Source organism: Peromyscus eremicus, chromosome 5 (genome assembly GCF_949786415.1).
Source record: "Peromyscus eremicus chromosome 5, PerEre_H2_v1, whole genome shotgun sequence".
NCBI classification, from domain to species: domain Eukaryota; kingdom Metazoa; phylum Chordata; class Mammalia; order Rodentia; family Cricetidae; genus Peromyscus; species Peromyscus eremicus.
The window spans coordinates 93577649-93593220 of record NC_081420.1 but is presented as its reverse complement, the minus strand read 5'-3'; positions in this window follow the sequence as shown (position 1 = coordinate 93593220).

The following is a 15572-nucleotide window of genomic DNA, read 5'->3' as shown; positions in this document are numbered from 1 at the left end:
TATCACTGGGGGTGGGCTTTGAAGTCTCAGATGTTTGAGCCAGGCCAATGTGGAATTCTCTTCCTGCTGCCTGCCAATCTGGATTTAGAACTCTCAGCTCTTTCACCAGCACCGTGTCTGCCTGCACACCATCATACTTCCTGCTGTGACGATAAAGAAGTAAACCTCTAAAACTGTAAGAAAGCTCCAACTAAATGTTTTCCTGTTGTGGGATATTTGTACACCGTGTGAAGATATATTTTTGTGATTGGTTTAATAGAGAACTAAACAGCCAATAGTTAGACAGGAGGTATAGGTGGGACTTCTGGACAGAGAGAGGAAGTAGGAGGAGATAATCATAATCGAGGTATGGAGGAGATGCCAGGAGACACAGAGAGGAAACAGGAGGTGCAAGATGGAAGAGAGGTAATGCCATGTGATAGACTGTAGATTAATATAAATGGGTTAATTTAAGTTATAAGAGCTGGTTAGGAACAAGCCTAAGCTATAGGCCTATCTTTCATAATTAATAATAAGTCTCCATATCATTATTTGTGAGCTGGTGGCCCAAAGGAAAGTCCAACTACATTTTCCTTTTTAAGAGTTGCCAACCATGATTATGATGTCTCTTCATAGCAACAGAAACTCTAACTAAGACAAGAGGTAATACACTTCAGAGGTGAGTGCATTGTGAGAACTCTACCTTCATTGATGGCTTAGTCCATTGGTAGATTCAAAATTTGGGAGGATGTAGAAATGTGGAACTAGAGGCTTTTTTGGAGGAAGTAGGTCACTGGCTAGTGTCATTGAAAGGTATACATACATGTGATAGCCCCCTTCCATTCCTCCTTTCTACTTCCTAGCTGCCATGAGGTGAATATCTTTGCTCTCTCATGCCCTTCTGACCTGATGTTCTGCCTCACCACAACCCAGAAACAGCAGAGTTGGCCAACCATAAACTAACTGAAATCATGAGCTGTAAAGATTAAATGTGGTACTGTATGTATGTGTAAGCTATTGAAAGTATCACCCACAAGTTCTATTCTAGAAGTTACAAAGACCAATCACATGCCTATAATGATCCAGCTTTAATCTTTTTAGTGTCTTTCAGGTGAAAAAAAAATGAAGTTTCAGTCATCATGCAGGAGTTCTCAGTTTAATGTCATGATAACAAATAAGTTTTATCTCCCACATGAAAGGCAAATTTATTTGAAGAATCCCTCTTGATCCTGAGAATTGATGTGTGGTGAGTAGAAAAGAATATGACTATAACTAATGAAGAGGTTCCATCAAGAGCAGGCACAGACAACTATCCAGGCAGATTCACTATCTTTAGTTCTGTGAGTGCAGAAACACAAGGTAAGCTCATGGAATGATCTGCCTAGCTGTTATGTGCATCATGAAAAGAGAGACTGCCAGGCATGGTGGCACATGCCTTTAATCCCAGCACTTTGGAGGTACAGGCAGATGGATCTCTGTGAGTTCCAAAGCAGCTATGAGTTCAAGATCAGCCTGTTCTACATGGCGAATTCCAGGACAGTCAGAGCTATACAGTAAGACCATGGAGAAACAAGGAGGGGCACTGGATTATGGCTATCCAAGAAATCCAAGAGTTTTAGATTTTATACTAAACATTTTTTTAAATATGAAGGATGGAAAAAAAACATAGGAAACCTTTCTAAAATAAATGCTACTATTTTATTTGGTCCACTGTGGGAAGCAGACCAGATGTGGTACCATATTGGAATAAGTGTTTTGTGATTAATTTTCCAGGGTCCATCCATGGTTTAGTTTATCATATTTTAGGGTGGCTATTAAATTGGTATGGTGTAAATAATAATACTTATCTCAAGAAAAGTACAGCAAGCCATGACTTTTCATAGGAATATAGGGATTATTTTCCATTAGAAGCTTCCAGAAAGTAAACTATCATGTGAGGGAGCAAAAAATAATACAGGACAGCAACCTACAAGGAGTAAGAAGGAAAGAAAGATATATAGAATAAAGAAAGGTAAAAAGCCCAGAGGCAAAATGTAGCTAAAAAGAAATGAAATAATTTAAATTATAAAAGCAAGGTAGAAACAAGCCAAACTAAGGCTGGACATTCATAAGTAAGAATAAGTCTCCCTATTTTTATTTGGGAGCTGGGTGGTGGGCCTCCAAAGAGTAAAGTAACCAACTACATATTTCTACGTTATGATATCCTCTTCCACATGAACCACACTCACCCAAGTCTTCCATTGTATTGGTCATGCACTGTGTGCCAGACAGTGATTTACACTCCCACAGCAACCCCTATAAAATCTCACACATACATGTTCTTGCTGTACCGGAGTTCACCTAGAGCTGTATACAGTTCTTGGCATGCTGACAGCTTCCGCATTGTCTTTGCTCTTCTCCACCTGTAAGCCTATGCCAACACCACAGGCTACACACATACATGGGTTATATGTAGAGGAAAAGCACCCAAAGAGCAGGCTTAACCACTAGAGACAAAGAACCTGATGGCAAGTGCCCAGCCAGCACCCTTGTCCTGTGGGCCGTGGTTAAGAGGCATGAGCAGTCCCACATTCCGGTGCTGCTAGTTCCTAACACCTCCTTTCACTTAAACTACTTTTTCTCAAGCCCTTGTCTTCCAGCCACTTTTGGGAGAAATCCAAAAGCCAAGTTACAACACAGTAACCAGACTTCATGGGAGAATCCATGCCAGCCAGCCAGACCTCCTCCAAGAATATAGAAAGCATTCAACATTGTATAAAACCCTGTAACAATGCAGGATTTTTTTTCTTTTGTTCTTTCTCTGTTGTAGAATATTATTTTAAGGTGTGTTACTTTTGTTTATGTTGCATTTGTTTAACTCTGTGAAGCTGTGATACTGTGTCTGTCTAAAACACCTGATGGTTTAATAAAGAACTGAATGGCCGGCCGGGCGGTGGTGGCGCACGCCTTTAATCCCAGCACTCGGGAGGCAGAGCCAGGCGGATCTCTGTGAGTTCGAGGCCAGCCTGGACTACCAAGTGAGTTCCAGGAAAGGCGCAAAGCTACACAGAGAAACCCTGTCTCGAAAAACCAAAAAAAAAAAAAACTGAATGGCCAATTAAAAAAAATAAATAAAAATTTAGAAAAAAATAGATGTTAATTTTCTAACTTCTCCTAACCTGTTTACAAAGTAAATGATGGTGTCCCTATTTTATAATGATAAAGTACAAAATTAGAGACATAAATAAGATATCCAAAATAATATAATCAGCAACTGAGTTTCCAGAAGTTGCACCCTAGAAATCAAGCCACACTCTCCCAAATGCCCAGATCTTTGAAAACACGCACAACCACTTCACGCTATGGAAACATTTACTCAAACTCTAAACTGGTGTCATAGTTAATACAACTCCTGGTGCCAGTCCCTCTCTCTCTGTTTTCCAAAAGCCTTCCGAGGAAGTGAGAAGGGATTACTACTGTTTTTCCGACTCTGGAGAACTCTACCCCAGGCCAAGGGGAAAAGCCCAGCAGCCCTGATGACCTAAGGGGCTGTGCTGTGAGACAGGAAATCAGACAAAGAGCCACATGGGGGAAAGAGTGGGGTCCACCCTAAAGCTTATTAGTGGAGAAGGTGGGCAACACAGGAACCCTCTTAAAGTCTTCAAGAATGTAAAAAAAACTTGGAACACCAACTCAAGGTCATGGGGAAGCCCATTAGGTCTTCCAGAAGGCAAAATAAATTCAGGGTGCTAACTACATGGGTGCCTTTTATATCTAGCTTGGTTTGTAAGTGACATATGAACCTTTAGGACAGAAAGACTGGAAGGAGGCAATAAGGAGCCCCACTGAGAAGGAAAGGAGACTCCTTTTCCTTTAAGGTAACTGCTGTCCCTTCAAGGCCCATCAAAAAGCTGGAAAATTGAACACAATACATGTGGCTAGTGAACCCTTTGCTAAATAAGCCTAAATGCCTAGTTACTGAGTTCAGGTCGATGTGGCTCAGCTGTCCAGCACTTGGTTGGCATGTGCAAAGCTGTGGGTTCAATTCCTACCATCACCAAAAAACCAACAACAAACAAAAATCTCTCTGTGTTGAGGGACAAAAGTCTTGGCTATTAGTTGTGCTGCTGTGGTCAAACATCTAACAAAAGCAACTAAAGGAAGGGAGGGTTCATGTTGACTCATGGTTTGAGGGTACAGTACATCATGGTGAGGTGGGTACAATGACAGGAGTGTTAGGCAACTAGTCACATTGTGTCAGGTCAGGAAGAAGAAAGAGACATAGGCTTATTGTATGATATTTTGTTTATGTTCTGACAAATGAAACTTGCCTGGAGATCAGAGGGTGGAGCTAGCCACTAGTTAACCATAGAGGCCAGGCAGTGGTGGCACACACCTTTAATCCTAGCACTTAGGAAGAGGAAGCAGGAAGATCAGGAGTTCAAGGCCACCCTGGACTACATGAGATTGAACCAGTCTAAAAGAAGAACAGAGGGGCTGGGTCCTGCCTCAACTGAATTTACAAGGCTTTGCTTTCCCTCCATGGGAGAACTTACCCTTTTGGAAAAGGGGGTGAGGGGTGGGTCCCAGGAGGGAGTGGGGATGTGGGGAGCGGGAGGAGGGATGTTTGGTATGTAAAATGAATTTAAAAAATTTTTAAATAAAAATAAAGAAAAAGAGGGAAACAGAGCCAGGTGGTGGTGGCTCACACCTTTGATCCCAGCACTTGGGAGGTGCATGCCTTTAATCCCAGCACTAGGGAAATGAAGACAGGGATATAAGGTGGGTGGAGACAGGATCTAGGTGCCCTAGTCAGTCTGAGGATGCGTAGAGACAGGAGTACCCTCATTCGGTCTAAGGATTTGTAGAGGTAGAAGTTTCTAGTGGCTGTTGCTCTGCTTCTCTGATCTTTTAGCTTTCACCCTGATATCTGACTCTGGGTTTTTATTATTAAGATTAATTAGGACTGTGCTTCAGATGCTCTTCTTTTTATATAGTCTGGGACCCCTGCCCATGGGGTGGTGCCACCCACATTCAGTATGGTCTTCCCTTCTCAGACTTCTCTGGAAACATCCTCAGAGACACTCCTCCTACCCAGAGCTTTGGCTCCTAGATGACTTTAAATCCCACCAAGTTGACACTCTAGGTTAACTATTACATATGGACAGCCAATCAACTCTTTGGTATTAATCAATTAGTAAGGCAGGAAATCAGTGCCTCATCAAATTGACACTTAGAGTGTATAATTATTAACTAGATGAATTAAGAGTACATCAAATGCTCCCCACCCAGGTTCTAACTCTTGTCACTCTCTGTTAAAGCAAATGTTATGGAAGAGATTTCATTCAGTTAGTCAAATATTTACTAAGTTTTGGCTATGTACATAGCTCTGTTTTACATGCTGTGAAGGATTCAGAGACAAATAGAACCTAGAAAAGAGTTTATTGTCTAGAAGACAGAGAGAGGCAAAGATATAAATCATAGGACAGAGCTGGCAAGGATTAATGAACAGCACTCTGGGAGAAGCAATGTTGAAACAAAGACCAGGAAAGTCTCTGAGATGGAATGAAATGATGGTAAAAAGGCTCGGTTTTCTCTTTTTAAATTGTTTTTAATTTCATGTGTGTGTAAGTGCATTTGAACATATATGTGTGTGCCACTTGCATGCAGATGCCCAGAAAAGTTAAAAGGGCCTCAGATCCTTTAGAGCTACAATTTGCAAGTGTTTGTGAGCGCCTGATACCAGTGCTAGAAACCAAACCTGGGTCCAACAGCAAGAGTTCTTAACAGCTGAGCCATTTCTTTGGCTCCCAATGACTTAGTTTTCTTGATAAGAATTAATTGTGTCTGTTGTGGAGTATCCATCAGAGAAGACTGCTGGGACACGGGTTTAAGCCAATAGAAGATCTATATTAGCTGGCAGGCAATTACACTGGGTGTTCAGGATCCCAGTATAGTGTACTTGGAGTTTTTTGTCAGGACCTCTGGTCAGCTCTGTCTTGCCAGCTGGCTCCCAAATAACCACACAAAGACTTAATATTAATTATAAATGCTCAGCTGATAGCTTAGGCTTGTTACTAACTAGCTCTTACAACTTAAATTAACCTATATTTTTATCTGTGTTCTACCATGTGGTTTGGTACCTTATCTCAGCATGGCATGTACATCTCCTGCTTCCTCTGTGTCTCACTTATGACTCCCGAAACTCTGCCCTTCTTCCCAGTGTCCTCATAGTCTGGCTCTTCTGCCCAATCTCTTCCTGCCCAGCTATAGCCTGTCATCTCTCTATTAATCAATAAAAGTAATACACATTTACAGTGTACGAAGATTGTTCCACAGCAGTGTAGCACTGAACCTTTCTCAGGGTGAGATTTTAAGCACAAAAATCATATTCTGGGTTGACATACTTTAGATAACAAGAACAGTTAGCCAGAAGCAGAACTACAGAAGCCAAAGAAGCAAGCTTAATATATTTAGAGACTTTTCCAGGGCTACAGTCCATGGTGCATTAGGTCTTTGTTATTAGTGTGGCAGGTGGTACTCTCTACATGCTGAGTTTTATGGCCTGAATGTTATTTCTATCATGGAGTCGGTTGTGCTAAGGTCTGGAGCCTATTAAGGTCTGGAGCCCTGTTATATTACCCACTTGTCTTGGTGAATGAGTCAAATCATGAACTCATCTGCTCTAAAGAGGTGTGGTTGGTCCTAAGGACCATTGATTTTACTGAACCGATACATAATTGGCCATATAGTTTAAGATGCAGGAGCCTGCCGTTAATCCAATCAGAATGAGAATTAAAGGTCCAGCCAGTGCCAATAGCAGAGAATTAGCCAAGGGGAACAAGAGAACAGACATTGGTATCAATTATTTGATTTGTGTTTTTATCTCTTTCTATTTTTAAGGTTTTCCACAGCAATAGCAAGATTTTCTCTAATAAATCCTGATCAATTAGAGAAAAAAAAAAACAGGTTTCTTTACCTTCATACCTAGTTTGCTTTATCTCCTATGAGAAATAAGTCTAAGCCTTTTCAATTTTGTAGGATCATTTCTGCAAGGGAATCTATTGTTTGAATTCAGAAGAAGAAACTTTTAATACCTCTAGGTCCTGATCAACCTGTCTACTTAGTTCAGAAAGCATCTAAAGACGCACATTCAGTCAAACCATTAGTACATGCCCAGTCATCTCAGGGGCTTGGTAATATTGCTTTTATCAAGATGAATTAACCCATAAGGCAAAATAGGAGGCATCAGAATAAGGGGAAGTGTCTAGGTTAAAGGTTTGTGATATTAGACAAGTTTCAGCCCACTGTATGTTCTCTAACATTAATTTGGGCTTTCCCCAGTCACAAGGAGTCTCATCAGTCAATGAGCTGACAGGCTGGTCAGTTCCTATTGCTATGTATTATGGGGGCCAGGTGTCTAAGCATAACTAACAATCCTGCTTGATTAACAATCCTGCTTGATTTTTGGCTGGAAATGATTAACTATCCCCAGGGTCCCTTCCTGTGACATAGAGTCTGGTTTTCCAGGTTTTTTCCTGTTTCCCGAAGGCCAGAATCTTTATTAAGGAATTTTTCAGGAAGCCTCAGTTTCACAACCCTAGTTTTTGCCATAGAAACTCCCCTGTTCCTGGAAATTAGGGGTTCCAGCTTAAGGGCATGCATAGAATTGTTAACTCTGTATTTCTATATCAAAAGATAAACTCCCATATCTTTCTTTTCTCCAATACAACAAGACACTTAAAGTGGGCATCAGTAAAAAGTCAAGATGGAATTGCTGGTCTGTAGCCATATTAGCTATTGCCTCCCCTGTTTCTGTCTTCCTTAGTTCCTGGGTCCAGGCCTGAAGGTGGTGGGGATTATCCCATAACCCTCTATTCAAACCAAACATGAGTTTCAGGAAGAGGTAGAGGGGCAGCGAGAGGAAGGGTCTGGTACCTGATGAAACTTTAAGTTTAATGGGTCCATCATCTTGGAGACAGTCTATTTAGAGGCAATGTCTGTGGCTTCCATTTTTGGGGGGTGTGATGGATCCATGGTGTAATGCCAGCTACCTTCACAGCTGTAGGAGTGGAGAGCGTCACCAAGTAGGGTTCCTTCCAAGTTGTCTCCAGCACCCATTTGGCTACCCACTGGACCCAGACAGTATCACTGGACTCAAACAAGGGGAAACTGATTGTGGACTGGGTGATCAGCTGAGTCTCTTAGATGGCTAGCCTGTACGGAGGATTGAAGGGCCTGTGGTGACCTGAGAATGGAATGGTTAGAGAGTTCTACCAATGGCTGGTCTCTGAGCTATGGAAGCAGGGGGAAAGGGGAAGTCTTCCAAACATGATCTCATAGGGGGTAAATCTGTCCCTATATGGAGTACAACAGACCCAAAGTGAAGCAAAGGAAGGTTTATCCACAATTTGCTGGGCTCTAATGAGAGTTTTACCAGCCCAGAATTCTGAGTCTGATCTCTATATTATGCACAATGAAGTTTTCTTTCTATCTTCCTTCGGGTTTTGTTGTTGTTGTTTGTTTGTTTGTTTTGTTTTGGGTTTGGGTTTTGTTGTTGTTGTTTTGTTTTTGTCTTTCAAGACAGGGTTTCTCTGTGTATCAGCCCTGCTTGTCCTGGAACTTGCTTTGTAGACCAGGCTGGCCTCAAACTCACAGATATGTGCCTGCCTCTGCCTCCTGAGTGCTGGGATTAAAGGCATGTGCCACCACCCCAGCACAATGAAGTTTTCAATCTACCTAAGTTAGGAAGTTTCAATCTAAGTCTAAAGCTTTAGTTATTCATTGGGAGGTTTCAGCTATGAAAGCTGAACTATTGTTGGATTCCATTGCTACAGGAAGGCCAAATCAGGATACCAGTTCCTGCAGGAACTTTTAAGCTAGCATTAAAGCAGTTTCAGTCCAGGTGGGAAATGCTTCTACCCACCAGAAAAAATACTTGTAAAAACTAACAAGTACTTTTTTATCCTCCCCTGGCAGGCTGGAACTTAGTGAAGTCAGTTTTCCCAGTTTGCCAGGGTGTTGGACTCTCATCCTCATCCCTTCCTGGGTAAGGGCTCTTTGTTTTGGACTTCCTTGAGCACAAACCTGATATCTGACTAAGACATCCCACACTGTAACATACCTTAGTCTGAAGAACTCAGAAAGCTTTGTGGACCCCAGATGAGTAGCCTGGTGAAGGTCAGTTACCAGAGTCCTGCCAGCTACTTCCAGGAGAATGATCTTTCCCTCTGGTGTCCTCCATCAGCCTGTGGGTTTGAACTGTCCAGTCTTCCTTTACCATGGTGTCTCAGGCTGCACCAGGCCAGGGTATGTCATCAGAATACCGATAGGTCCCACTAGTCTTAGGGCCATTAATCACATAGCCAGGTCAGCACTCAGCAGTGGAGAACAGCAATTTGTAGGGGAAGCCAAATAACTTCCAGGAGGGCCAAGATTGTCTAATGTCCTTTTTCTCAGTGGTGAGAAGCCCTCTTTTTCTATAAATCATACCATGGGCATGCCTGCTAGTAAAGGCATAGCACCTGCCCACGTACATGGTGGTGGACCTTCCTCTTCCTCATTTGAGAGCAGAGTCAGTTCTGCTCTCTGGGCTGAGGTACTTGGCTTGAGCCCAAACCATCTCAGTTAAGGTAACTGCTGCAGCTCCCACGTACTGGTTTTATCTTTCATCTTGTAATAGTCATGGATGAACACTTGCGGGTTGTCATCAGGCAAAGGAGTAGCAGGATTGATGGTGGTGGGTTTTTCAAACCAGACTCGCAGGTCCAGGAATGGGCCCTGATACTGGGCCACACAGGCATTAGACAGTTAGCACTCTGGTGTTCCTCGGAGGGCCCCAATAGCATGGGGTGCTGTGAGTTTTAAGATCCTGATCCAGAGTTAGCTTGTTTTTCATTAAGCTAACAGTAGCCACCACAGCTCTTAGACAGGTGGGCCACTGTGTGGTGACAGAGTCCAGTCGTTTGGACAGTTATGTCACACGGTGTTTCCATAGTCCCAATGTTTGGGTTAAAATCCAGTTTGTAATGGCTTTTGTTTCTTGAACAAACAGGTGAAAAGGTTTTGAGACACCTGGAAGTTCTGGGCCATGAGCTGAGGTCAGAGCTGTTTTTAAAGCCTCAAATGCCTTTTGAGTCTCAATCTAGATGAAGGACTCAGTGCCCCCTTTTATGCTTCTGTACAGAGCCTTGCTATTTCCACAAACTCTAGAATACAGAGGCAGCAATACCTAGCTGCTCCTAGGAACTCTCGAACCTGTCTCTTAGTCTTCGGAGTTGAGATCTGAAGGATGACAGCAATCCTACTCTGAGACAGGCTCCTTGTGCTTCCCCTCAGCCAGTATCCAAGATAGGCAGCCTCTGATGTACAGAGTTGGGATTTCTTAGCTGATATTCTGTAGCCCAAAGTCTGTAACTCTTGCAGCAGTCCCTCGGTGGCCCTTTTATACTCTATTTTCCCAATAAACCTCTGATAGAAGGTCAGGAGGTCAGCATTTAGTGTCTCATCAAACAGTTGGAGAATCCTTACATCCTTGGGGCAAACTGGTCCATGTAAGTTGTCCACTGTAACCTCCCTCTGGGTCTGGCCATTTAAAAGGAAGGATGGGCTGATTCACCTCTGCCAATGGGAGATTGAAGAATGCATCTTTTGTGTCCAAGACAGTGTACACCTGTTTCTCTAGAAGACTCAGACTCATGAGAATCAGACATCCCAGGTTTCTTCCCAGGCAGGAGAGGTGTATTCTAGGATGACTGGGAGGGCACCGGGATGACTGGGAGGGCACCGGGATGACTGTCTCTCCAAGACAGACTGCAATTTCTTTTTCTTTCCAGGATCATTGGATTATTGCTTAATCTGGATGGGGGTAGCTGAACTGATTAGCTGAATAATTATAGGAACCTGGTGTTGGGCCAGTCCTGGGAGCATAGTTTCTGCCCATACACCCAGGAACTTTTATTGTCAATCTGAGAGACAGTCCAATTGTATCTTTTGATTGGAGGAAGAGCTTTTAGCCAGAAGATAGTCTTCTAACAGAGGGTAGACACCAAAATTTTGCTGGGTATCTATAAATCTAATTGTGTCTCACCATCAGAGGTCATGGGGGCTTTCAGTTTATACAAAATGTCTTGTCCCAATCAGCCCGTCTTTTTAAACACCATTTGAGCTACCTCCAGCAACTGGGATCTACTTATGCCTTTAAATTTTTCTAACTTTTTAATATCTGGGGCCAAATGGATGACAAAGGAAATCTTTTTAGCAGCTGTCGTTAATCCTTCTACAAAGGACCTAGCAAAAGTTTAAAGTCTCCTTGGTCAGTGTTGGCCAGAAGAGAAAATCCATTTTATCCAGGCTGCTGCTTTGTCCAGTCGTGATTCCCCCTATCCAGCCTGGAGATGGCTTTTCTACTTTTTTCAGAGAATGATAGGTTCTGAGGTTTTCAATTATATGGATCATTGGGTGAAGTGAAGACATACGTCATGAAAGGAGTGGAGTGTCCCCTTTTCCCTTTCCTGGGGTTGCTTAGAGCAGGCAAAGGAGCAGAATGCTCACCTCAGGGGAACTGTTTCTCCCTGCCTGTGTGCCTTCCACTTAGATGGCAGGGGGACCCCTGGAGGAGAGGCCTGCCCTGCCCCCTTCACATTAGGATGTCTCTGACTGTGAGCAAGAATCAAGCAGCTAAACAACATCAAGCTCCAGAGTGAGGCAGGCAGGGTTTCTGTTTGGTTGGTTTTGTTTGATTGGGTTTTGTTTGGTTTTGTTTGGTTTGGGTTTTGTTGTTGTTTTTGTTTGTTTGTTTCTCCGGGCAAAGCTAAAAGATTTGGGTCCCCAACAGGAGGGGGCACAGGTCTTAAGGGGGGGGGTGTCATACCAAAGAAAGCCATTAGTTAACAGAGGGAAACAGAACTAAAAGAAACATGTAGAAAGACACACACATACCATACACATGCACATACACACACACACACACAGAGAGAGAGAGAGAGAGAGAGAGAGAGAGAGAGAGAGAGAGAGAGAGAGAGAGAGAGAGAGAGAAGACAACCAGAGGGGCCACCACACATTCACACACCTGAGCAAACAAGCAGAATCCAGTGACATCTCACATGGACCCTGGACACTGGATCAGCAGCTGTGTCCAGCCTCTCCTATGTGTCCAAACATAAGGTGCCTTAACCAGACTTACCTCCAGAGGTGACAGACCAGGCAACTTTCTAATTTGTTTCCTTTGGGGTGGAGGTGTCAGATTCCTCCTAAGTGCTAGGCAACAATTGACCAAGGGGAGTCTTGGGAATCTGGAACTCAGGCTGTGCACCCCCTAGGAGCTCCACGGCCACTGTACTCTTCACCACTCCTGAGATTCCTGGTGTCTCAAGGTCTGGTCTCTGGGGATCTCTGTGGGACCTCCAGAAATATTGTGGAGTATCCACCAGACAAGACTGCTGGGACATGGATTTAAGCCAATAGAAAGTCTTTATTAGTATGCCAACTACACTGGGTGTTCAGAATCCCAGTGTAGCACTGAGCCTTTCTCAGGGTGAGCTTTTAAACACAAAGCCCATGTTCAGGGTGGACATACTTCAGTTCACAAGAACTGTTAGCCAGAAGCAGAACAACAGAAGCCAAAATGCAAGGTTAGTACAGTTAGAGACTTTCCCAGAACTATGGACTTAGTGGATTAGGCCTTTGTTTTCACTTTGGCAGGTGGTGCTACCTACATGCTGAGTTTTATGTCCTGAATGCCATTTCCATCATGGAGTCAGTTGGGCTAAGGTTTGGAGCCCTGTTGCGTGTTCTGTTGGTAGCTGTGATAGGAATCAGGGAATCCGAAGATGGATAGCCTGGATTTGAATACTGACTCATAATTACAAGCTATGTGACCTCTGTCACCCTCTTACCATTAAAACATCATGCAGATTAGATGAATCAGTAGATGCAAAATGCTTAAGTGAGAGCCTGGCACAGCAGACACTTGTACTTGTGAGGCCCATTGACCATTGTACCTGACCTTCCTTTGGAGCATGACCTTGTCCCTGTGTGTTGTTAGGAGTTCAACTCTAACCAAATGGGCTCAGGGACCATGGAAAGGCCTTGGGGATACTCTATACTAGTAACTTAATGCCTAAGAAGAGAGGTGTGAACATAGGAAAATCAGTGGAACACATTCAAGCTGAGGGTCGTTGTCTTAGGGTTTCTATTGCTGTGAAGAGACACCACAACCACGGCAGCTCTTATAAAAGAAAATATTTAATTGGGTGGCTTACAGTTTCAGAGGTTCAGTCCATTATCTTCATGGTGGGACATGGGAGCATGTAGGCAGACATGGTGCTGGAGAAGGAACTGAGATTTCTACATCTTGATCCACAGGCAACAGGAAGCAACTGTGACATTGGGTGTAGCTTGAGAATAGGAGATCTCAAAGCCCACCCCCACAGTAACACACTTTCTTCAATAAGGCCATGCCCCCTAATAGTGCTACTCCCTTTGGCAGCCATTTTCTTTCAAACAACCACATTCCACACCCTGGTCCCTAAAGACTTGTAGCCACATCATAATGCAAAAGCATATTCAATCCAACTTCAATAGTCCCCATAGTATACAACAGTCCCAAACTTATTTAAAACTCAAAATTTCAAAGTCTCTTCTGAGATTTATACAATCTCTTCACTGCTCCATCCTACTTCCTGGTGCTCCTTTTCTCCTCAAATTGTACAATTTGTGTTTTACCTTCTCAGTGTGCTCCTTTTCATTATAAATCTTCATTAGAGTTAATGACCACACAACAGAGTCTGTACCAGGCTGTTTTGAGATTTTCTTTGACAATGAAATTAATCCAAATCTCTTCACTCTTCAGACAAGCCATCAGCAAAAAACAGCCACATTCTTCACCAAAATATCACAAGAACAATCTCTAGGCAACATACTAAAATTCTTCTCCTCTGAAACATCTTGAGCCAGGCCCCCACAGTTCCAATCTTCCATGCTCCTACTAGTATGGTCCATCAAGTAGTACTTAAAGCATTTCACTGTAACCCAAAGTACCTGTGGTCGCCAGGCAGTGGTGGCACACGCCTTTAATCCCAGCACTCGGGAGGCAGAGCCAGGAGGATCTCTGTGAGTTCGAGGCCAGCCTGGGCTACCAAGTGAGTTCCAGGAAAGGTGCAAAGCTACACAGAGAAACCCTGTCTCGAAAAACAAAAAAACAAAAAAACAAAAAAAACAAACAAAAAAAAAAGTACATTTAAATGTAATTTGCCCCTATAATCTCGTAGGGAGTTGGCACTATTAGAAGGTATGGCTTTGTTGGAGTGAGTATGGCCTTGTTAGAGGAAGTGTGTCACTATGGGAGCAGACTTTGAGGTTTCCTATACTCAGAGTATATATACCCGTGTCTCAGAGTACTTCCTGTAGCCTACAAGGTGTAGAACTCTCAGCATCTTCTCTCCAGCACCATGTCTGCCTGCATGCCATCATACTCCCCACCATGATGATGATGTATTGAACCTCTGAAACTGTAAGCAAGTGCCCCAACTAAATATTTTCCTTTATAAGAGTTGCCATGGTCGTGGTGTCTCTTCACAGCAATAAAAAACCTAAGACAGTACAAAAGTCCAAGTTCCTCCAAACAAAAACATAGTCAGTCCCTGGTACCAAGTTCTTTCTTAGTTAGAGTTTCTATTGCTGTGAAGACACCATGACCATGGCAACTCTTATAAAGGAAAACATTTTATTGGGATGGCTTAACAGTTTCAGAGGTTTAGTCCATTATTATTATGGTGGGACATGGCAGCATGTAGGCAGACATGGTGTTAGAGAAGGAGCTGAGAGTCCTACATCTTGATCTTCAGGGAACAGGAAATGAACTGTGTGTCACACTGAGCATAGCATGAGCAAAAGAAACCTCAAAGTCCACCCCCACAGTGACACACTTCCTCCAACAAGGCCACACCTACTCCAACAAAGCTACACCTCCTAATAGTGCCACTCCCTATGAGCCTATGGGGGTTAATTACATTCAAAGTACCACTGTGGTACCCTAAAGAGACTCTATGAGTCCCTAGCACCCAGATCCCCAAAGCCAGTCATGTTTCTTTTTTACTTTTTTTGTGACAGTGAGGGTATAACACAAAAACCTCTGTGAAATAAAAAAGCTCCCACCACCGAGCTATCTACACCCTGGCTCCCTCCCTATACTTCAGGATCTTAGTCCATGAGAAGGGGATTTTGGGCCAGCCAGCCTAGTTTAACTAGTGTGTTCCAGGCCAACGAGAGACTCCCTTCTCAAAGAAGGTGGACAGGATTCCCAAAGCTCACTAACAACTTAGACTTTCTCTTACTGATACACATAACATATACTGAAGCTCCTGGGTACACACACAACACTACCAAAATGATCATGACAATAGATGTTATTCTAATCTAGTTAAACACTTGGCCCTCCAAGTCTTGGAGCTGGAGGACATTCTCTTGCTAATAAAGAAAGACATTTGCAAGTTTGAGAATGATTTTAAAAGGCAAAGAAGCCTCCTTGGCCTCTTTATAAAACTTAAAGCATTGAGCACTAGAGATGCACATGCCTGGCACTCAACCTGCAGCTCCTCTGCAGCAGAGCTTGC